The following is a 25,911-nucleotide window of genomic DNA, read 5'->3' on the forward strand; positions in this document are numbered from 1 at the left end:
CTCTGGTCCTCCGGGCAGTGATGGCATACGGAGAGAACCAATTTTGAAAAAGTGCCCTCATCATCCAGGCTTTCTTATTTAAGTGCCAAATGATGCACAGATATTCCTTGGCATAACCCCTCAATGCCGATGGTGCCTTGGACTGGTACACCACTGAGGGTTTAAACTTGAAATCCCCTGCATAAGCAGGACAGTCAGGCTGTCTTTGGCAGCTTTAAATGCTGGTGCCGTCTTCTCCTCTTTGGAGGTGTCTTCTCTATAGCAGACATTTCCATTAAAGCTCCATCCCATCAACGTTCAAGACTTGTTTCGGTGAGTGACACTTTCTCCAAAGCTTGTCTTCAAATAAGCTGGGAATTTATCAGGTACTTCACTATAGGCGTTAGTCGCTTCACCAGTCACTTTAATGTTATACGCTTGGTTGGAACGCTTTTTGAAATGCTCGCACCATCTACGACGAGCACTGAAACTTAGCGATTGTATACTCTCACACTGCTCATTCCATAGTTGTCATACAGGCTTTTAGCTTTTGCTTTAATGACCAAACTAAGAGGCACCTGGCTCTGGCTTTGGTCTTTGATCCAGACTGCTAAGGGTCTTTCCATATTTTCCCTGATGTTTTTAATCCAACTCACCCTGCTAGCACTTAAGGTGTAACACTTTGCACACTTAATTTGTCAGCCTTACCACAGACGTGTTAGGGGGTAGCCCAAGCACTCTGCCAATATCAACTGCTCATTCTCTGGTCTCAAAACATTTTAAAACCTCCAATTACATCGCTAAAGTGGTTGTTTTTCTTGTTTTCTTAGCAGCAGCAGACTCACTACCATCACTTGCTGGATGTTTCTGACTCATGTTTTTTATGGCATGGCTGATGGTAAATGCCAAACTGCCCAAATCCCAAAGGAAAGCTTGAAACAACTGCAATTTGTATTGTATGAGGAGAGCTTCTGATATCAGGAAATGATGACCCCAACTATTTGTGATGATTTTATAGTAGAAAAAGTGTTTATTTAAAAAAAACAATTATACTTAAACACAAGACTGGCTTCACACAGTTAACAGTACTTTAAAACAGTTCCAAAAGACCTTAACTACCTGCAGAATAAACCTTCCCCTTTTCTGTTACCCTTTAGATTTTGAAATCTATAGAATTCTAGTAATTTTTAACCACACAGTGCCTTTTTCCTTTGGGTGCTCTGAGGCTGACAACAACTGGTTCTCCAGGCCTGGCCTTGTTCACGTATCTTCTGGGAATTCTGACCAGCTATCCTGCTGTCTTCTGGGAGATTTAACCAGCTACCCCACAGAGGTTTCAACATTTCCTTAAATCCATCCCTTCCCTTTGATTTCTCTATTATCTCAACCAGATTCTTCAGAATTGCTTTCTTTCCAGAATTGATTCTTTACTCTAGCTCTTAAGCTAAAAAAAAAAACTTACCCTATTTTTACCTTACTTACACCTTTTACAACCTGCACATATCCCCCTTTGAACTAAAATAACTCAATTCAAAACTACTCCTGTATTGCTTTATGTAAAATTCCGATGAAGTTTCTCTTGGTTTATTAACATATCAAAACCATTTCTTACTGTTGGTTTTAGACTCTGGCAGTTACTCTGTCTTTTACTCTAATTACCATATTTACAACCCCTAACAGCCTGTCTTACAGTACATAAGAAATATGACAGTGATATGACCAAAATAAAAATATTACAATTTTTTGTTTTCTTGACACCTAGCCCTTTTTTTTTAGGAAATGAACCGTAATAATTCAAAAAGACTGTTTCATTTTCTCAACCTCTCTCCTATTAATTACTACTTATCTCTATACACTATACTATTACATTATAAGATGCATGCTTTAGCATGATAATATACCCAAGGCTTCAGTAAAAATAGAGTCCATTTCAGCCCTCGTTTTTCCAGGTTTCACATGTCCAATCTTCCTTACACCCTAAACCCTTGATAATGCATCTGCAATCAGGTTTTCTTGTCCAGCCATATGTATAATTTTTAAGTTAAATGGTTGTAATAATAGACTCCATCTAAACAGTCTAGCATTTCGGTCATAAAACTTTTCCAAAAATCTTAATGGGTTATGGTCAGTGTAAACAATTGTTTCTGATGAATTGTTGGCAACATAAACTTCAAAATGTTGCAATGCCAGTCCTAAGCTCAAGTTTCCTTCTCAATGGTGGAGTATTTTTGTTGATGAATATTTAACTTCTTTGATAAATATCCCACAGGTTTTTCAATACCTGCAACAATACAGCACCAATACCCACATCACTTGCATCGATAGACAATTGGCATAATTCGGTGTCGCTAAAACTGGCTCTGTTGTCAACACTGTTTTCAGATTTTTGAATGCATTTTGGCACTCTGAATCCCGTTGAACTTCTTATTCTTTTTTAAGAGATCAGTTAATGGAGCAATCATGCTGCTAAAATTTGGCACGAACATCCTGTAAAAATCTCTCATGCCCAGAAATTGTAAAACTTCCCTTTTTGTTGGAGGCACTGGGAACTCGTCAATTTTTACATCTTGTGGGGCCTTCTGACCATATCCAACAGTACAGCCTAAATATGTGACCTGTGCTTTTGCTAATTCACTCTTAGCCAAGTTCACCACCAAATTAGCTTCTTGTCGACAATTGAATAATTCTCCTAGATGCTGTAAGCGCTCCTCCCATGTTTCATGAATACCACCAAATAATCAGTCCTGTAATAACCTTATTCATTAGTCTCTAGAAAGTTGCTGGTGCATTTTCCATACCAAACGGCATGACTTTCAACTGATAAAGCCCATCTGGCATTACAAAAGCTGAAACCTCTTTTGCTCTTTCCAATAGAGGTACTTGCCAACGTCCTTTCAGCCAGTAATGAATTTTGATTGTCCCACTTTCTCAGTGCAGTCTTCCAAACATGGAATAGGGTGTGAATCCGCTTTCATCACTGCATTCACTTTTTGATAATCCACACACGGTCTTTGTGTTCCATTCGGCCTTGGTACCATCACAATTGATGAAATCCAATTGCTGCAACTCAACTCAATAATGTCATTCTTGAGCCTAAATTCAATTTCTTTTTGCACTTGCGATAATTTTATTGGATTTAACCTATAAGGATGTTACTTGATCGGAGCAGAACTCCCCACATCTACATCACGTACAGCTACCTTTGTTTTTCCCAATTTATCCCCACTGATAGTTCTATGTGACTACAATAGCTCTCAAGTCACTTTGATTCTTATCTGGAAGGTAACTCAGTATCTTATTCAAATTTTTAAGTACTTCCTCATTGTCCAATTGAATTCAAGGAAAGTCAATTTCAGAATCTTCTATTCCTACTTCCTTTTCCTGATTCATCACTACTAATGCTTCTTCTTTTTGGTTATCCTCCCTATTGAAGTATTTTTTGAGCATATTTTTATGACACCGTCTGGGTTTTTCTTCTATCTGGAGTTCTTACCAAATAATTCACTTCACTTAATTTCTTTTTAATTTGGTAGGTTCACTAAACCTGGCTTTTAACCAGCCTGATACTGGTGTCAAAACTAACATTTTTTCCACAGCTACAAAGCTATGAGTCTTTGCCTTCTCATCTGCTTCTGTCTTCGTCATCTGCTGTGATATGTTTAAATGCTCTTTAGCTAATTCAAATGCTCTGTTCGACCTTTCCCTGAGCTTTGATAGATAGTCCAAGACTGTGATTTCTGAGTTATTACTCACTAACTTCTCTTGAATTAGTTTGAGTTGTCCTTTCACTTCAACACCGTATACTAATTCGAAAGGACTAAACTTAGTTGAGTCATTAGGTGCATCTCTAATAGCGAATAATAAGAATAGAATTCCTCCATCCCAGTCTTATGGGGAATCCTAACTATATGGCCTCATCATAGTCTTTAGAGTTTGATGCCATCCTTCTAAAGCCCCTTGTGATTCAGGCTGATAATCTGATGGCATAAACTGCTTTATCCCTTGGCTGTTCATGACTTCCTTAAACAACTGTGACATGAAATTTGAACCCTGATCTGACTGTATTTCTTTTGGAAAACCATTCCTGGTAAAGAATTTGGTCAGTTCTTCTATCATCAATTTTGCTGTGATATTTCTCAATGGTATCACTTCCAGGAATCTAGTGGATACATCCATGATTGTCAGCAAGTACTGATTTCCACTTTTTGTCTTAGGGAGGGGTCCTAAGCAATCAATTAGGACCCTAATAAAATGTTCTTCAAATGCTGGAATAGGAATTAAAGGTGCAGGTTTTATTACCGCTTGAGGTTTTCCTATCACCTGGCATGTGTGACATGTTCAACAGAACCTGACTACATCTTTATGCAGTCTAGGCCAGTAAAACTGTTTCTGTATTTTAGCCTGGGTTTTCTTCATTCCTAAGTGCCCCCCTACTGGAACTTCATGCGCTACTCTCAGAACTTCCTTCCTTTATCCAGATGGTATTACTACCTGATGTATTTCTGCCCACTTCTCATCTGCCAGAATATGAGAAGGTCTCTGCTTCCTCATTAATTAATTATATTATTCTTAAGATAATAACATTATGGAATACACTTTGCCTCTGTTTCTGAGTAAGCTGTATGGTATAACTGATCTTTTTTGCTGTAGCTCTATCAGTTTCCTTGAGTTAAGCATTTCAGCTTCATTCTCCTCCATTCTCTCTTCCTGAACAATCTTATCAAAGGTAGTATCAGCTAATTGCACTTCAGTCTCTTTGCCCTGTCTTCTAGACTCCTCCTCTTCCTGTCTCAACTTGTGAGCCTGTGACCGTGTTACCACACAATTCCACTTGGGGTTGAAGTACTAAATCACAAGCCTGAAACAATCTCAAATGACTTTGAAATGGTTGAGGCCACATGGGACCTGGGCTCCCAACCACCAGAGGGTGATAATATATAATGGTGCTTGCTTTTTTTGTCAGAAGAAAGGCCCTGAGCCAAGGACAGCACTACAGCCTGCCTCACCTGCAGCAAAGTTGAACAAGAGCCACACTTAGGGCTTCAAAATGAACCAGAAGATTGCAGTCAGGTCCTGAAAGGGAAGTACCGCACCCTGTATTTTTTGCCCAAAGAAGCCCCGGAAAGTAATTTTACCTTCACCAAATGCCTCTTACTAACTTTAAAATGGCCTCTGTACCTCAACCGATGTAAAGCTCCACAGCAAGCACACCTGGAGGATTAAAATAGGAATGTGGAGTCAGAAACTGTAGCTGTACTGCACAAAAGTGACCAATCCAGACTTCAACTTCACCCTTGAAGAAAAGTACTGTGGGTATAGATATCCTTCACACAAAACTGTACTGCAGAGCTTTAAGAAGAAAATCGTTGTAGCTTTAAGTGCGATTGACCGCCTCTCGCATTTGTTCCAAAATTGCGTTAATCAGGTCATGCATGCTAAGTAGGCCATGGAAAGAAACAACGCTATAGTGGAAGTCCCGATGCCAAGTGCACATTGGACCTGCCCAATTATATCCATGACATTAAAGTGGAATGACCCTGAATGAGGCAACTTAAAATGGGAACTTCATTGGCGGTGAAGGACTTTGCTGCTTCCTAGTGACTTGAAGGATACTATATGCTACATTTTCTTTGTCTTTGATTCAATAAGTTACATTCACCTCATGTTGATTATACTTGCTTTATTCTGGCTCAAATCAAAATCAAAATAAACAGTGCAATCTGATCCTGCACTAAATCAAAATTGACAGTATATCATTCGTCTGTGGGCTAAAGCTTTTGTCAAGATAGCCTTTCTCACTATTTTTCCTTTTCATTACTTTACATAGCTGGCAAAATGCCACCAAATATTGATCCTGACAGCAGGCAACCCATTCTTGCATGTAGGCACTTTACTGTGTGAGTAAGCTTCAGTAGAATAATCCTGCAATGCTGAACATGAAATATTGAAGGATGCCTCAGCACGCATCAATCAGGTTTGGCCACAAGTAGGTAAAGTTTTTGCATTCTTTGTTCTTTCCAGTTGTCATCCTGAAATCTACACTCTTCATTGATTTCCAATTTTTTTTTTGTTTGTTTTTTATTTTCTGCTATTACCCAATTCAGAAAGTGCTCAGCACAAAAAGGCTGCTTTAAAAGTCTGGGTGCATGCCCTCTCTCCTCATGAAATGCAGAAGGCTTTTGAAACAAAGATAACTGCAAAGAATGACATTTTTGATGAAGAAGTCTGAAGAAAAGTTGTAAGTAGTTCAAATGTTGCAATGCCATTCACCTTAATGAATTCAAGAGAAAACAGTGCTATACGAGACCAACATCCTGACATTTAGATGACTTTGAGGGGCAGGAGGGAAAACAGTCTGAAGACATCACCGCCATGGCTGGCAGAAACATTGCAAACAAATTGCGGCTGACATTTGAAATAGATAACTTGAATGTAATTCCCTTCCAGCGATATCCCTTCCAGAGATGCACAATCAGATGAAATTTATGTAAATCTTTGTCTTTCTTTCAGCACTGTGGGGGAGGTGAGGAACAGAATGGCAAATCACAGTCCACCACAGCTGAGGCCTGCCTGACAAATACTGCAATTGTTTTTTTTTAATCTGCACCAGATTGACTACTGTGCTTCACAGATGTTTCAGTACCGCAGATTGCTAAAGGAAAGGTTAATGCTATGCGAAGATTGAACCAGCCCTGAAAGAGTTGTAACACAAATATGTATTTGGTACCATGCACTCTCCTATTGAGTGTCACCGACATCCGACTGCATTTTTATTATATTAATTAATTTAATTGCTCCAAGGTATATTGTTAAAGGAAAAGTACACCTAGGAAGGAGGTATTTGCATGTAAAATCTGACTGATTTTTGTGCCTTCTCTCCCTTGAAAAATTCTTTGAAACTGAAATGAAATGTGTCTGCTGCATACAGAGATTGGGCAGCCTCAATTCTATTCCTAGTGGGGTTGAGATTACAGTACAGAAGCTCCCTTAACTCATCACCGATCGGAAATCTTATTCAGACAGAGGTACTTCTAACTTTGGTGATGGTGTAACATGGCCAATATCAAATTGGCCACCCAATTCACTCAATCCAATTCTCTTTTCCATTAACCTTGACCCAATGTACACTGTAGCCTAAAGATAAAATTGTTTCAGAGAGGCCACAGGATGATAAGAGGATGACCTTCATCACAAAGGGGCTAAAATATCAAGCAATTGTAGTTACACTACTCTTAGATGCAGCTTTGGTGAAGTATTGAGTTCAATTTTGGCACTTTATCTTAAGAAGCATGTATTGGAGTATTGGCCTTGGAGACGGTGAGGCACAGTTTCATGGAATTGTACCAGGGTTTAAAGGGTTGAATTATGAGGCCAGGTTTCATAGACTAGGTTAGTATTGTAAAGGGTTAACTCTACTAAGAGCATACTAATCACAAGCCATCAGTAATGTTGATTTCATTGATTTGCTGGCTGAAAAAGAAACACAGAACAACTCTTAAAGTGTCAGGGGAGTAAGATTTGAAGTTTCACATCAGAGCTGTAAATTTCACACTTGGAACGGGTCGAGAACAAAAACAGAGATGGAAAGAGAAAGTGGAAATGAAAGAGACAGACTATGATAGGTTACAAAGCACTGATTTCAGAGCTGGTGGTGCAAAGCAGAACATTATTCCAGTATTAACCTTGTTGCTTGCAGCTCTAATTTCCTGATTTATACCATGCCCAACATTACCATCACAGTTTGGTGACCTAAATGTTAAAAAATAAAGGAAATCGCAAAGATGCCACCTAGGATTCAACGATTCCAACTTAGACTCATACGCTACGATGCTACTACGGAGTACGTACAGGGTAAATACCAGACTACAGCTGATAAACTGTCCAGGATACATATCACTTACCCAGTACTTGAAGACAAAACCTTCATAGCAAAAGTTAGTCTTTACAGCTTGACTACTAGATACTTGCTGGCAATAGTTGGTAAATTTGTGGATGGCAATTTATATAAATGACTTGGATGAAGGGACCGAAGGTATGGTTGCTAAATCTGCTGATAACACAAAGATAAGTAGGAAAGTAAGTTGTGAAGAGGGCATAAGGAGGCTACGAATAGATATAGACATCTGGCAAATGGAGTATAATGTGGGAAAATCTGAAATGGTCCATTTTGACAGGGAGAATAAAAAAGAAGCACCGGGCATCCATGAGGCACTGTGGACCATCAGCAGCAGCAGAATTGTACTCAAGCACAATCTATAACGTCATGACCCTGCATATCCCCCACTCTACCATGACCACTAATCCAGGGGATTAACCCTGGTTTAATGAAGGATGTAGGAGGGCATGCCATAGCAGCACCAGGCATACTTAAAAATGAGGTGTCAACCTGATGAAGCTATAACACAGGACTACTTGCATTCCAAACAGCATAAGCAGCATGTGATAGTGATTCCACAACCAACGGATGATATCTAAGATCTGCAGTCCTGCCACATCCAGTTGTGAATGGCGGTGGACAATTAAGCAGCTGACTGGAAGAGCAGATTCCACAAATATCCACATTCTCAATGATGGGGGAGCCCAGCACATCAGTGCAAAAGTTAAGTCTGAAATATTTGCAGCAATCTTCAGCCAGAAGTGCTGAGTGGATGATCCATCTCTGCCTCCTCAGATTAGCATTAAAGATGCCAGTCTTTAGCCAGTTCAATTCACTCCACACAATATCAAGAAATGGCTGAAGGCACTGGATACAGCAAAGGCTATGGGCCCTGACAACATTCTGGCAATAGTACTGAAGACTTGTGCTCCAGAACCTGCCACGCCCCGAGCCAAGCTATTCCAGTACAGCTACAACACTGGCATCTACCTGGCAACATGGAAAATTGCCTAAGCATTTCCTGTCCACAAAAGCAAGACAAGTCCAACCCAGCCAATTACTGCCCCAGTCTACTCTCCATCAGTAAAAAGTGATAGAAGAAGTCATAACAGTGCTATCAAGCGGCACTTGCTTACTGATGTTCACTGATGATCAGGTTGGGTTCCGCCAGGATCACTCAGCTCCTGACCTCATTACAACCTTGGATGAAAGAGCTGAACTCCCGGGGTGAAGCAAGAGTGACTGCCCTTGCCATCAAGGCCGCATTTGACCGAGTGTGGCATTGAGGAGCCCTAGCAAAACTGGAGTCAATGGGAATCGGGGGGAAAAATCTCCGCTGGTTGGCATCATATCTAGCACAAAGGAAGGTCATGGTGGTTGTGGTTATTGGAGGTCAATCATCTCAGCTCCAGGACATCACTGCAGGAGTTCCTCAAGGTAGTGTCCTCGGCCCAACCATCTTCAGCTGCTTCATCAATGACTTTCCTTCCATCATAAGGTCAGAAGTGGAGATGATCACTGATGACTGCACAATGTTCTTCACCATTCGCAACTTCTCATACACTGAAGCAGTCCATGTCCAAATACAGCAAGACCTGGACAATATCCAGACTTGGGCTGACAAGTGGCAAGTAACATTTGCACCACACAAGTGCCAGACAATGACCATCTCCAACAAGAGAGAATCTAACCTTCGCCCCTTGACATTCAAAGGTATTACCATCACTGAATCCCCTACTATCAACATCCTGGGGGTTACTATTGACCAGAAACTGAACTGGATTAGCCATATAAATACTGTGGCAATTAGACCAGGTCAGAGGCTAGGAATCCTGCAGTGAGGAACTCACCTCCTGACTCCCCAGTGCCTGCCCACAACCTACAAGTGTGATGGAATACTCTCCACTTGCCTGGATGAGTGCAGCTCCAATAACACTCAAAAAGCTCGATACCATCCAGGACAAAGCAGCCCACTTGATTGTTTGTGGATGTGGTGCCATTCGCTCCCTCCACCACCAACACATAGTGGCAGCAGTGCGTACCATCTACAAGATGTACTGAAGGAACTCACCAAGCCTCCTTAGACAGCACTTCCAAATCCACAAGCACTACCATCTAGAAGGACAAGGGCAGCAGACACATGGGAACCACCACCACCTGGAAGTTCCCCTCCAAGCCAGTCACCATCCTGACTTGGAAATATATCACTGTTCCTTCACTGTCACTGGGTGAAAACCTTGGAACTCCCTCCCTAACAACACTGTGGGTGTACCTACACCACATAGACTGCAGCAGTTCAAGAAGACAGCTCACCACTACCTTCTCAAGGACAATTAGGGATGGGAAATAAATGCTGGCCCAGCCAGTGATGCCTACATCCCATGAATGAGTAAAAGAAAATACCTGGAATGGGCAGGTTGTCTAACAAGGAAAGGCTGCACTGGTCAGACTTGTATCTGTTGGAGTTTAGAAGAGTAAGAGGCAACTTGATTGAAACATGTAAGATCCTGAGTGACCTTGACAGGGTGAATGTGGAAAAGATGTATTCTCTTGCGGGAGAATCTAGAACTTGTGGTCTCTGTCTCAAAAGAAGGGGTCACCCATTTCGGACAGAGATGCGCAAACTTTTTTTCTCCGATGGTTGTGAAACTTTGGAATTCTCTTCATCAAAAAGTGATTGAGTCAGAATCATTAAATACCTTTAAGGCATTGGTAGATGGATTCTTGATAACCAAAGAAGTGAAAGATTATCGGGAGTAGGCAGGAATAGGAGGTTAAAATCAGATCAGCCATGATCTTATTGAATGGCGGAGCAGGGGTCAAGTGGCTTACTCCTGCTCCTAATTCTTATGTAACAGACCAGAAGTTGCACGAATTTAGTACGGCCCAAAGACAAGGTGAAGAGTGCATCCCGATTCACAGGTACTGCCTGGATGGATGACCACAATATGCCCAAAACACCCCCATCCCGAGACAATATTTTGAACAGAAGTACATCTTAGATGACCTCCTGGTGTACGATACAAGAGTAGCGGAACCAAGTGCTTTCGCCTGGAGGTCATCCAGAAGATCCAACAAGGACATATTGGCATGACCAAGTGTCTAGCCAGGGCACAGCAGCCTGTACCATGGCCAGAGATTTCACACTCTATTGAAGAGATGGTTTCCAATTGTGCCATCCACAGGCAGGAGCAGAAAGAACCAATCTTGCTTTCGTCCTTCCCATCAAGGCCTTGGGAATGCCTTGGCATGGATTTGTTTAACTATAAAGCAAAGTTTTTCTTCTAGTGGTCAACTACTACTCCCACTGGATAGATGTGTGTATGCTACATTGCCTCACCTCTTAAGCTGTTATTGTGTCCCTGAAGGAAATGTTCTGTACACATGGCATTCCAGATGTACATAAGAACTAGGAGCAGGAGTAGGCAATTCAGCCCCTTGAGCCTGCCCCGGCATTCATTATGATCATGGCTGATCTCATTTCGGCCTCAACTCCAATTTCCCACCCTCTCCTCATAACCTTTCAACACATTACTAATTAAAAATCTGTCTATGTCCTCCTTAAATGTATTCAGCGTCCCAGCATTCACTGCACTCTGAGGTAGTGAATTCCACAGATTCACAAACCTTTGAAAAAAGTAATTTCTCCTCATCTCTGATTTAAATCTACCACCCCTTAGCCTAAAACTATGGCCTCACGTTCTAGAATGCCCCAGAAGGGGAAGCATCCACTCCATGTCTACTTTGTCTATCCCTTTTAGCATCTTATATACCTCAATTAGATCTCCTCTCATCCTTCTAACCTCTAGCGGATATAGGCCTAAACTGCTCCATCTCCCCTCATAAGATAAGCCCCGCATCTCTGGAATCAATCTAGTAGTCATCTCCGATAATGGAACACTGTTGCTAATGAGTGCTTTCAATCCTTCACAAAGTCGTATGGATTTGTACATACCCCAAAATACCCCCAGGCTAACGGAGAAGCTGAGCGAAGAGTACATACTGTCAAATGCCTCTTGAAGAAGAATAGCGACTTTGAGCTTGCTCTGCTTAGCTATCATTCAACATTAATACATAATGAGTTTGCCCCATGCAAACTCCTGATGGGCCACAGGTTTAAGACTCAGCTTCCTTTTCTGCCTCACACTTTGTTACCGAGTGTCACGGGAGAAGACCATGATCGAGCTCGGATGAAGGAAGAAGCCTATTGAGCAAGTAAGGCTCATACTCTTCAACCACCATCATAGAGCTCAAGACCTTCTGATTCTGGAAGAGGAGATAGGGTATGGATCAAAGACCAGAACGATGCAGGTATAGTAGTTGAATAAACTACTGCAACCAAAATCACACCTGGTAAGGACGCAGTCAGGCATCATTCAGCAGAAGAGATCTGCCCTAATCTTGATGGACAGAAAGCCAATAACAACATGGACAGAGTTCCTTGAACCAGAAGAGAGTGTCACACCTACTACACCACAAACAACGGAAACCAAGAGTGACGGCCCTTTTGAACTGACTTCAGAGCAGCAGGATTCCCATTTACCCAAAAAAGAGTTCCCCACTCATTCAGGAAGACCGGTGAAACCACCAAAGAGACTTTCCCCTTTAAGAGAAGAGAGCTTGGGGGGAGGTGTTGGGTAATATGTGTAAAATAGTGTGGGATAAAGACTCATGGAGAGGTGTGAAGTAATGGGTTAACTCCAATAAGAGCATACTGAGCAAATGCAAAAGAAGCTACGTCACAGTGATGTCACTCGCTGAGAGAGGATGACGGAGTAGCATCTCAGAGAGCAGCTCGAGCTGTTAATCTTTTTTAACCATTGTAATTAGTTGGCATGCAAATTGTTTTTGAACCAAGACCATTGCCTTCAGCGAGATCTCTTCTAGGATAAGAAACTAACAAATCCTGAGACAAATCCATCATAACAGAAGCATTTCCTTCACTATAGAAGTTAAGGGGTGATCTAATTGAGGTGATTATGACAATTAAAGCATATATGATAGAGCAGATCAAAATAATCCATTCCCTCTGGTAGGGAGTCAAAAACAAGGGGCCATAACCAACAAATTAGACTTAGGGGTGATATCAGGAAGCATTTTCTTCACTCAATGCACAGTGGAAATCTGGAACTCTACTCCAAGAAGCTATTGAGGCGATCTCAACTGAAAATATCAAAACTGAGATAAATATATTTTTGTTAGTTAAGGGTATTAAGGAACATGGAATCAGGACAGCAAAATGGAGTTAAGATACAGATCAGCCATGATCTATTTGAATGCCAGACTCACACTCACACTCTGACCCTTATTCCTATGTTTCAAATGTGAGAAATGAAAAAAATGTCACTGATGGAACATCGCTTTCTTTTTTGAAGTTGGGGTTGATCCACATTATTGGGAAGCTTAAAATGTTCCTTCCTTCTCGAATAGCTGTGCAACAACTAATAATGTTGACAGTAGATCCTTAAGTTTTGGGAAAAAAAGTCCACCTGATTTATGGACATCAATCTAAAGGGACTCGATGTGATAATTGGGCACAATCCAATTGCACCAAATCTCCATCACATCATTTTGCACTGATGAGCAATACAAGGGATAAAAGCACTTAGTTCAAACACATGAGATTTAAATTTAAATTTAATTTGAAAACAAGTATGATATGCATTTTACTAAAAGCAAAATACTTCAGATTTTGGAAATCTGAAATGAAAATAGAAAATGCTGGAAAAATTCAGCAGGTCTGGCAGCATCTGTGGAGAGAAAAACAGAGTCAGTGTTTCGGTATGACTCTTCTTCATTTTGCTAACTTTTGACATAAATTGAGAGTCTATGTCTACCAGTACTTGATTTAAAGCACACAATAACTGGAAATCAAAAATGGCACCCTCTGTGACTGTGACACTGGTCAGCTATTCCTCTGTGTCTGACTTGACATTCCTTTCACATTTGACACAGTCGACTACATCAACTACATCACCTCCTCCGATGCTTCTCTCCCCAAAAGGTGGAATCTGGTGCTGACTCTTAGGTCATACAATTGCCACCACTTATCATGGGTGCATTAGTACTAATGCTATTTTCTCACCATGAGTTGGATAATTCAAAGGACTAGCATTGTTACTATTGAATAAGATTGTAGAAAATCATTATTGAAGCAGCAATCCCTCACCACTTCAAGGGGATTAAGTCCACAAGGCAATTGGACCTTATCAAAGTGCTGTTTACATATCGAACATGCTTGTTAATGCAGTTCAAGTTATAGCCTGACACCAGATAGAGGTGATTAAGTGTTCAAGGGAATTGCACCTTATCAAAGTGTAAACAACTAAGTGAACACCTGTTTCTGCCAGAAATAGTGTTTAATATGCTGTAGGGACAACTTGTAATGGAAAATGGAGTTAGGGCTGAGAGAAAGGACGAGATAGCCATTGGAACCAAAGCCTTTTGCCGCGCTGTAACAGGCAAATATAGGAGTCACTGGCTTAACATCACAGTCACTGCATTTCAACATTATTATCCAGGAATGTGAAATTTGGGAATGCAGGCATCCATTAAGCAGGCACAAATGCTGCATGTATGGAATCACATCAATGAAAAACTTTCATGTGATTTCCAGAAGTGGCATTCATAACGGAGCAATGGGCATCGAGTCATTAATCATGAGCAACTTTTGTTAATTAGAATGCAAGATTTGAGATTGGAGTTAGGTCAGGTCATGCCTGTCATTCAAACCTTCTCCAACCTCTGTGGCATTCAGATGTTAAGTCTCAGGGATGTCATCTTGGTCACCTCAATATGTCTACTAGCGCCTCTGATACAAGGCTGCATCAGCAACAAGGCTAATAGGACAGAAGCCACTATAGAACATTACAGTTGCTTTTAGTTCAAGCTTGTGAGCTTCACTATTTTCATCCATTATTCATTAATCTATGCAATTTATCATTTCAGAGAGAAAGGCAAAACTGTTATGGATCCAGGGTTCAATGCTACTTTTTGGAGGGTTCTAATAGAATGGAAGAGGAGAAGAAAAGGGACAGACGAAGTTGAGTCCAGCTTCAGGAGGAGGCCCCGTCTGAAGTTCAGGGTGCAGGGGGGCCACAGCAAGAACATGGGGATAAGGAGGATAGACCCAGACCATGGAGGTGACTCGCGAGACAAAGGATCTAATGAAGAAGCCTCTCCTATATGCAGATGAGTGAGGACCAATGCCGTGCATGTCTGTGCTTGTCCTGAACTCTGGTGGATCACATCTTCCACAATCTTCGGGAGGACCTAATGCCCCATGGTGTCAGAGGCAATCCCTTGCCAATGGCCATGAAGGTGACCGCTGTGCTCAATTTTTTTGCCCGCAGATCATTCCAGGAATCTAGAGGGTATCTGTGAAGCATCTTGGAGTCTGTCACACAAAGGTGCATCAAGGAGATCACAGATGCCATCTACAGCAAGGCACATCATGTAAGGTTGGTGCTCGAAGAAGATAGCGAGGCTGCGAGATTCAATGGGTTTGCAGTTATCTTAGGTTGCCCAAGAGTGCAGGGTGCAATAGACTGTACCCATGCAGCTTTAAGAGCTCCATGGCAAGCCCCTTGTTAGGAAATAGAGATAGTTTAAGTTATATTTGTATTTATGGGTGTTAGGAATGAGTTTTGTTTTAATGTTTAAGTCTGATTTGTATTTCTGTATCTGTGTTATGAAAGGTCAAATTGAGTTTTAGTTTCACTTTCAAATGTGCCTGCATTTCTAATGAGAGTTTTACAACTCTTAGCTAAGTTAAATAAACAATAATAGAAAAACTGGGCTGTTGCCTAGCAACAGGGGTCCAGAGACAGGTCCCTCCCATAGACACACATACAAGAAACTAGAAACAGCAGTTTGATTTGGAAGCTGTTTGAGTTCCGTTGGTTTTGAAAAGTAGCTTCCGGGAGATACTGGAAAAGGGGGCAGATAGCCAGTCCCAAGCTAAAGAAAAGACCCCAAAATCCAGGCGAGTGGAAAAGGAAAAAGTCCCAAGCAGACCTTCTAGTCAAAGGAAGGACAAGAACCTGGAAAAGTTCCTGTTAAGTGAAGTTAAAAGTGAGGGGCAGAGAGAAAGGCTCCAAGCTTCAGATTTAAAGAGATAAAAGTACAGAAAGCAAATTTAAAGTGAGAAGAGCTTGCAAGAGGCAAGAAGTTCCGAAGAGATGTCTGAAAGTCTGTAACTCTTTGCTATGGGCACGTGAAGCAGTGGTGTACTGTTGACAGCTGAGTCAGTGAGAGATGGAAGATGGTTTGAATGCATGTGGTGAGCCAGGGGAGAGGAACATCAGAAGGGGAATTTGAAACCCTGGAGGTGAACCTTTGCAGAAGGCGTCTGAGAGAAAGCGTCGTTTTGAGAGAAGGTTCCAAGACGAGTTCTTGGAAAGTGGAGATTGGGAACCCTCATGTGAAAGACGGAGTTCAGTGAGACTGGTTGGCTCACAGTGTGACAAGGAGTTGAGGAGAGATCCATAGCATCTGCCTGGGGTGGCACCTGTCACTTGGCATTGAAGTGTGGTGTGTCTAGTCATAGATCCCCAATTGGTTTACATGGACTGTACTTACTGTTAACATTAGAGTATAGGATAGCTTTTGTAACTTGTTTACCCTTACAAATCTGTCTATAAAGAAACAGTTGTGGATGAAGGAGTATTGTGATATAGTTCATATTTTCTTGTTGAATTAGTATTTTATTCTTTGTTAAATGTTTGTTAGTTGACTCCAGTGACTGTTCAGTAGCCCGTCTCCAGGAATCTAAACAAACAAAGTTAGGATCTTTCAAGTTGGTTTCCACCCTGGATCAGGCTTGTCCAGTGGTAACCTCAGCTGGGATCATAACATTTAATGTTTAGCAATGTAAAGGCTTTCATTCCATCAACGTTCAACTGGTCTGCAATCATCAGAAACAATGCATGTTTGTGCCAGGTACTCTGGGAGTTGCCATGATTCATAGATTCTGAGTCACTCCGTGGCTGATTGCGGATAAGGGGTACCCACTGAAACGCTGGTTTATGACACCCATGCGTCGGCCTCAGAGCGCTTCAGAAGAGAGCTACAATGCAGCTCACATCTCCGCACGGCCCCTAAAGGAACAGACCATTGGCATTCTGAGATGCCTTTGCAGTTGGGCACTGCAATACACCCCAGATAGGGTTCCCTGCATTATCCTTGTGTGTTGTGGCCTTCACAACCTGGCGCTGCAAAGGGGAGGTCCCTTCCCAGGGGGAGAATTGGGAGGGGATAACAGCTCTTCGGAGGATGAAGAACAGGAGGGCCAGGAACCTGAAGAGGATGACAAGGGGCAGCTACCATGAGACCATGTGATTGAAGAAGGACCATGTGCAAGATGTGCCCATGCCACTTTACTTGCTACCAGATTCCAGGAGGAGTAAAGTGAAGGCAATGGGAGATGGAGTTATGAATGGGATGGGATGTGAGAAGAGCACAAATTAACAAGCCCCACTCTTCTGCAGGCCATACCATTAATATAAATGTTTAAATTTCTTACCAAAATGGCCAATTGTGTACCTGGACCTCTAGTACCCAGAAGAAAAGAGACTATGACCAGGCTTCTTTCATAAAACTCAGAATAATTAATTTATTTTTAAACAAGACTTATTTTAACTAGTTGCAAATACTGGTTAACACACAGTTGTAATTGGGAAGTGTAATTCTCTTCCTAAAGAATTCCCCCAGCACACACAGAGACACACACAAGGGACAAACAAAGGACAAGCAGATAGAGTCATTTTGCAGAGATGGGCTTTGGAGAATAGGTGTTATAAAATAAAGGATAAAGTCTGCAGGGTCTCGACGCTGTTGACCTGGAGTTCGCTCACGTACAGACGGGAAGCCTGGAAGTTCTCAACACTGGTTTCAGCTTTGCAGGTCCAAATGCAGTCTAGCTACACTCAGATGAGGGTTCTCTGGCTACAGGTTTGTAGCCATTTTTCTTTCTATTTTTTATTCGTTCACGGGATGTGGGCTTTGCTGGCTGGGACAGCATTTATTGCCCATTCCTAGTTTCCCTTGAGAAGTTGGTGCTGAGCTGCCTCCTTGAGCCACCATAGTCCATGGTGTAGGTACACCCACAGTGCTGTTGGGGAGGGGTTTCTAGGATTTTGACCCAGCGACATTGAAAGAATGGTGATATATTTACAAGTCAGGATGGTGAGTGACTTGGAGGGGAAATTCCGGGTGGTTGTGTTCCCATCTATCTGCTGCCCTTGTCCTTCTAGATGCTAGTGGTCATGGGTTTGGAAGGTGCTGTCTAAGGATTCTTGGTGAATTCCTGCAGTGCATCTTGTAGATGGTACATGCCACTGCTACTGTGTGTCGGTGGGGGAGGGAGTGAACGTTTGTGGATGGGGTGCCAATCAAGCGGGCTGCTTTATCCTGGACAGTGTAAAGCTTCTTGAGCATTGTGGGAGCTGCACTCATCCAGGCAAGTGGGGAATATTCCATCACACCCCTGACTTATGCCTTGTAGATGGTGTACAGGCTTACGGGAGACAGGAGGTGAGTTACTCGACACAGGATTCCTAGCCCTTGACCTGCTCTTGTAGCCACAGTATGTATATAGCTAGTCCAGTTCAGTTTCTGGTCAATGGTAACCCCAGGATGTTGATAGTGGGGGATCTAGTGATAATAATGCCATTGAACATCAAGGGGCGATGGTTAGATTCTCTCTTGTTGGAGATGGTCATTGCCAAGCACTTATGTGGCGCTTATGTTACTTGCCACTTGTCAGCCCAAGCCTGGATATTGTCCAGGTCTTGCTGCATTTGATATGAACTGCTTCAGTATCTGAGAAGTCGCGAATGGTGCTGAACATTGTGTGATTATCAGTGAACATCCCCATTTCTGACCTTATGATGGAAGGAAGGTCATTGATAAAGTAGCTGAAGTTGGTTGGGCCGAGGACTCTAACCTGAGGAACTCCTGCAGCGATGTCCTGGAACTGAGGTGACTGACCTCCAACAACCCCAACCAGCTTCCTTTGTGCTCTGTATGGCACCAATCATTGGAGAGTTTCCCCCCGATTCCCATTGGCTATAATTTTGCTTGGGCTCCTTGATGCCACACTCGGTCAAATGCGGCCTTGATGTCAAGGGCAGTCACTCTCACCTCACCTCGGCAGTTCAGCTCCTTTGTCCATGTTTGAACCCAGGCTGTAATGAGGTCAGGAGCTGAGTGGCCCTGGCGGAACCCAAACTGGGCGTCAGTCAGCGGGTGATTGCTGAGCAAGTCCCGCTTGATAGCACTGTTGATGACCCCATTTATTACTTTACTGATGATTGAGAGTGGACTGATGGGGCGGTAATTGGCCAGGTTGGATTTGTCCTGCTTTTTGTGTACAGGACATATGTTGTCAATTTTCCATATAGCCAGGTAGGTGCCAGTGTTGTAGCTGTACTGGAACAGCTTGGCTAGGGGTTTGGCAAGTTCTGGAGCACAAGTCTTCAGTACTATTGCCAGAAAATTGTCAGGGCCCATAACTTTTGCAGTATCCAGTGCCTTCAGTCATTTCTTGATATCACGAGGAGTGAATCGAATTGGCTGAAGACTGGCATCTGTGGTGCTGGGGACTTCCGGAGGAGGCCGAAATGGATCATCCACTCGGCACTTCTGGCTGAAGATTGTAGCAAATGCTTCAGCCTTATCTTTTGCACGTTGGTGCTGGGCTCCTCCATCATTCAGGATTGGGATATTTGTGTAGGCTGCTCCTCCAATGAGTTGTTTAATTGTCCACCACCATTCACAACTGGATGTGGCAGGACTGCAGAGCTTAGATCTGATCTGTTGGTTGTGGGATCGCTTAGCTCTGTCAAACACTTGCTGCTTAAGCTGTTTGGCATACAAGTAGTCCTATGTTGTAGTTTCACCAGGTTCATTTTTAGGTATGCCTAGTGCTGTGGCTGGCATGCCCTCCTGCACTCTTCATTGAACCAGGGTTGATCCCCTGGCTTGATAGTAATAGCAGAGTATGGGATATGCCGGGCCATGAGGTTACAGATTGTGTTCGAGAACAATTCTGCTGCTGCTGATGGCCCCCAGCACCTCATGGATGCCCAGTCTTGAGTTTCTAGATCGATTTGAAATCTATTTGAATTAGCATGATGTTAGTGCCACATAACACAATGGAGTGTAACGTCAATATGAAGATGGGATTTCAACTCCGCAATGACTATGCTGTGACTCCTAAACAATACGGTCATGGACAAATGCATTTGTGGCAGGCAGGCTGGTGAGGATGTGGTCAAGTATGCTTTTCTCTCTTATTGGTTTCCTCGCCACCTGCCACAGACCCAGTCTAGCAGCCATGTCCTTTAGGACTCGGCCAGCAGGGGTGCTACCGAGCCACTCTTGGTGGTGAGCATTGAAGTCCCCCATCCAGAGTACATTCTGTGTCTTTGCCACCCTCAGTGCTTCCTCCAAATGGTGTTCAACATGGAGGAGCACTGATTCATCAGTTGAGTGAGGGCAGTACATGGTAATCAGCAGGAGGTTTCCTTACCCATGTTTGACCTGATGCTATGAGACTTCATGGGGTCTGGAGTCGATGTTGAGAACACCCAGGGCAATTATCTCCCCACTGTGCCACGGCCTCTGGTGATGGTGGTGTCTGGGACATTGTCTGTCAGGTATGATTCCATGAGGTTGGCTATGCTTGACTAGTCTATGAGACAGCTCTCTCTATTTTGTCACTAGTCCCCAGATGTTAGTAAGGATGTCTTTGCAGGGTCAACAGGGCTGATTTTGCCATTGTCGTTTCCGGTGCCTGGGTTGATGCTGGGTGGCCTGTTCAGCTTCATTCCTATTTTGAGGCTTTGTAGTGGTTTGATACAACTGGGTGGTTTGCTAGGCCACTTAAGTGTCAATCATATTGCTTTGGGTCTGAAGCCACATGTAGGCCAGACCAGGTAAAGGTGGCATATTTTCTTCCCTAACATTAGGGAACCAAATTGGATTTTTTACAACAATTGTCCTCATCGTTAGACTGCCGTGGTGGGATTTGAACCCAGGTCCCCGAAGCATTACCCTGGGTTTCTGGATTACTAGTTCAGCGACAATACCCCTACACCATTGCCTTCCCTTTTTAGGCAAGATAGAGAGAGGGAGCCAGTCAAGGTAGCCTTCTTTCCTCAGCTTGTTCTCCAACCAAACTGCCTTCAAAACAAGCTGGTTCGCAACTTAATTTTGATTTTATGACTGCTGCATCTCTGCCGGATGTTCTGCCACCTGTCTTTGCATCACCCACATTGTGTTGGTGGCCGCTTGCAGAGGCTCATCATCTGACTTGGACTCCGCGGGTGGCTGAACAAGTGCTGGAGACCTGGGCTGTCCCTGACTCCGTTTGCTGTGGAGATGTGTGAGTGAGGTGTTTTCCCCGAGCATAATTTAGACCCATGGCCCACCGAGATGTGCATCTCTGCAATATGAGAATGTGTGGGTGAGCGCAGTGACGGTCCTTCCTTGGTGGCTTCCTCAGCTTCCTCATCTGAGGTGATCTGGGGACTGCTGCTAATGTTGGCCCTCCTCGTCTGCCTAGATCTGTTAGTGCCTATAAGAGAGAAAAGAGAGTTTTAATTCATGAACAGGCAGATTGCAAGATTGCATATCACTCAGTGTGAATGTCAAGGTGTGATGAACTCATCGAGGTATCATCCGTTCTAGGTAGCTGCAACAAGCTGATCTCCCCTTCCCCACAGGAGTGACCCCTGCCCTGTCCAGCCAGCTCAGCGACATCCCCCTCAAACTGGGTGAGGGGCACGATGTCAGCCGTCCCACCCCTGGTCTGGGATATTTTCTGTCTGTTGTGGGCCAGCTTGCCCTGGATGAAGACAAAAGGAAGGAATGTGATGAGAAGGGATGGAGTTGAGATTGGGAAACATGCATGTCCCTGTGTGTGGTGATCCCTCCCCAGAAGGGGCTGAGGATGGAGTGTGAGCAGTGTGATAGATGAGATGGTGGTGATGTGAAAGTTTCTGTGCGACAGTGGTGATATGTGTCCCCTGCTAATGGTTGTGCGAGATCCCTGAAACAAATAGCCCTTTGAGTACATGATGCCATGCTGAGAGTTTGATATTGGAGGGGGTTGAAGAATGACTTAACCTGATGGAGTGGATGAGATCATTTATCCTCTTCCTGCACTGGATGGCATTGTGTGTGCAGTGGCCAGCTGCGCCGACGTTCTTTGCTATGGCCTCCCAGGCCGGAGAGGTGAAGCTGATGTGCTTTCTGGAGCTGTCCCTCAGGTACAACACATCCCTATGCTGCCACCCTTCTCGGATCAAGACCGTGAGAACATCGGGGCTGAAGCAGGGTGCAGCCGCCGCCTTCTGGCTTGCAGCCTTCGTCATCTGGTTGCCAGACATCGCTCTGGATCTTCTGGAGACAGCTGGGCTGAAGTGAGTGAGATGTGTGTGCTCAGGTGGCGTTTAAATATGGTGTCCAGACATTTGACCCTGCCAGGTAATGGCAGGGTGGCGAATCAGCTCCCAACCCACCAGATAATTCAGACAGCTACTCACCTGTGCATAATGAGCTTCCAAGTAAGGAATTGGGCACAATTTCCCGCCATTCTGACCAGTGGGGCACATGTCGCGGGACAGGCCCGCTATAGCACTTGGCTTCAAAAACTAAAAATTCTGTCATGCTCTTTGGATTATTATTTCTTCTTTGTTCTTGTGTTGTCTCCAAATGACCTGCTCTACCCGTCTCCAGAAGCACATTTCGCAACTTTCTTGTCTTTGGATGTCCACTCAAGGCCCACAATTCAGCCCCTTACAACAAGATCACAAGATCAAAATCACAGTCTTCATAATTCTTTTCCTAAGATCTCTGCACACTTAACATGCTGAGCAATTCCTTATGTTTGGAGAATCTATTCTTTGCCATTACTATTGCAGCTCTGATTTCTTTAAGCCAGCAGAATAAGAACCAGAGAAAGAAGAAGACGTTTCCCAGGGTGATTTTGGACCTGATATTCTGGTAAACAAGAGATTCCTTTGAGCAATGGGAGAAAAAAACACAAGATCACGAGGGATGGAGAACTGATCAAGAGACCTGTCCCTAGGCAGATCACTACCACACTACATACACATACCCTTTCAAAAATGGAATCACATATTCTCTGCAATTTGGAATATATGCTTCTTGTAATGGAATTTTATCCTTTTTGTGATATTCTTAATGATAATGTTCTCCCTTCTATGAACTCCTTTCTCATAGACTTTTAAAAATTAAAATGGGTTATTTCCACATTATTTACAGACAAGAAATGCTAGAAGGAACTTTTAGCTGGGAGTGGCAGGGTTGGCAAGGGGGCAGGTGCAAGGTATGGTGGGGTGCTGGTGGTAGCATGGTAGGATTTGGGTAAGGGAATGAATCATGGAGATCGGGAAACTGAATAATCTGTTAGCTTCTGTAAGCATGTATTAATACTGCAATTTAAGATTAGTGCCTACCAATAAGAAACGTAAGAATGGGACCTTTAATAGATGAAACCTTTCAGAAGTAGTATTGGATTCTTATGGAATTGGTAGGCATAGCACAAGGCCACCTCAGTAGAGAAACTGTTTTCTTTCTCTCTCTCTGGAAAAATACATAAACAATCCCTAAAAATGTCACTGCTTTTTGGTTCAGTCCTCCCTACTGACAGTCCTAAGTCACTATGATGGCACCTTGTGCACCTTTTATCTATGAGAGTGTCTGATAAGGGCTAGCAAATGGCCCTCAGCATGAGCCAAACTAAAAAGTGACCTTGAGCTAAGTGACAGATAAGGGGGAGGTGACTATCCTGACATCTTGGGTACCTGTCCTCTATGTATTGATTAGAAAGAATCCAACAAGTGATTGACATAGGGTAAACTACCAGCCCCTAGAAATAAAGTATATTAACGAGTGCTCGGAGACAAGGGTAATCCTCATCAGGCAGCAGCCATTGTCAGGAAGCCAACTTGTTCAGATGGAAGATGGGCCAGGAAAGAGTGAGGAAGGCGGGGGAAAAGTTTCCTAACACTTTGACTAGAGAGCAGAATGCTGCAATTACAAACTACTGAGATCAACAAACTCTGTGCCAACCGTCTGTTCGTCTTTTGGGATCAGTGAGCCGCTCTCAACTGTCATGGATTATTTTCCTGTCTATTTAGCTGATGCATCATATCTAAACTATTGCTTCTTAATAAAATTAAACTACATTAAAATTACTTATAAGTACTCAACTACTTATCTTAGGTATCTGTGGCTCCAAAACCCAATCTTTTATAGATAGGTGTCAGAAATGGAATCCACAGGAGTCGAGGTATCATTGGCTTGAATGTTGAGAAGCAGCAGTCTTAGGTTGTAGTTAAAAGTGGAGTAGTTATCAAGCGAAGCCAGGAGTCACAATGACATTGGCATTTGCTAGAGAATGATTGATTGAGAGTCTGACTGAGAAAACAGGCATGCCTGAAGCGAGAGGTATCCTGGGAGTTACAGAACAGTGCAAAGGAGATTATGGGCTGCATCTTCCGGTTGGCAAGCGGGGGACGGGGCCCACTTGCCGACACATAAAATGACGTGGGGTGACGTTGGGAGTACGTCCCAACGTCACCCCGCGTCATTTAGATTTTCAGTTCGGCGGGCGTGCAGCCGAACTGTCAAAGACCTATTAAGGCCATTAAAATAGTAATTAAAATGATTAATGGACCTGCCCATCCAACCTTAAGGTTGGCGTGCAGGCGAAGAGCTCAGGCGGCCTTCAGAAATATCATGAAATCTCATCCACGGGCAGGAAGGTATTAATATTTTTATAAAATGTTTAAGTAAAGGAAATTGACATGTCCCAGCTCATGTGACAGTGTCACATGAGGGGACATGTCAGGAACATTTTTTCTACCCTTCAAAAAATTTTCATAACTTCCACCGATCTCCCTGAGGTGGCACTTTGCCTCAGGGAGATCTGTGCGCTCTTCTGCGCGCGTGCGTGAAAGAGCACACTCCCGGCTCAGGGAGTGCCCAGCGCTTCTGAGCGGACATCATGCTGGGTGGGCCTTAATTGGCCCACCCACGCGCGCCCCCGACCAGGGGCACCGATCAGGAACCCATCTACCCGCGCCCGCACCCACACATCCCCCACAACGGGGGGAAAATGCTGCCCTATGAGTATATTGTTGATAGATTTTGTGAACAGGTTCAGAAAGGAAAGATTAAGTTAAAGAAGGATTGGAATAAGTCTAAGGTGCATACATCTGTGCCTTACAGCTGAATAAAAAGTACAACGAGTTAAGGGAACGGATCAATAAATTGCAAAAGGAAAGTAATGGTTGGCAGGAGACCACTGCTGTTCTGAACAATCAGTTACATTAGGAACGGGAGACAGTGATAGAGGCCATGTGAATACAGTGGTAGTGCAAGACCAGTAGACTGCAATGTTGATAATTGAGGCTGTCAGCAACTAAGAGATAAAAACAAAAAGCTAAAAGCTACTGCGGATGCTGGAAATCCAAAACAAAAACAGAATTACCTGGAAAAACTCAGCAGGTCTGGCAGCATCGGCAGAGAAGAAATCAGTTAACGTTTCGAGTCCTCACGACCCTTCGGCAGAACTAACGAAGGGTCGTGAGGACTCGAAACGTTAACTGATTTCTTCTCCACCGATGCTGCCAGACCTGCTGAGTTTTTCCAGGTAATTCTGTTTTTGTCAGCAACTAATGTTTGCCGACTCTGACTTCTCCACCGCTACCATCCACGATCCTTACCTAAACCCCATAAAGCTGTACTCATACCCAGCTGAGAGCATACCATGCATTTGAAACACCATCAAGTCATTGTTAAAGTGGTGTGTCTTTTTGTAAACATAAAGTTGCTGGGTGAAAGTATGAATTTAAACATGAATTAACATGTAATTGTACAGCTGTGTAAAGGCTCTACAATTCTGTTCCTTTTCTTACAATTAGTCTGGATGATTGGAGTGTTGTCTTTTTTAAGAAGCTTAAGTCCCTCTTTAACTCTTTTTGTCTTAGAATCCTGGTTGCACCAGAAAAAATATTCTTGGG

This window comes from Cetorhinus maximus, chromosome 4 (assembly GCF_964194155.1).
Source record: "Cetorhinus maximus chromosome 4, sCetMax3.hap1.1, whole genome shotgun sequence".
Taxonomy (NCBI): Eukaryota; Metazoa; Chordata; class Chondrichthyes; order Lamniformes; family Cetorhinidae; genus Cetorhinus; species Cetorhinus maximus.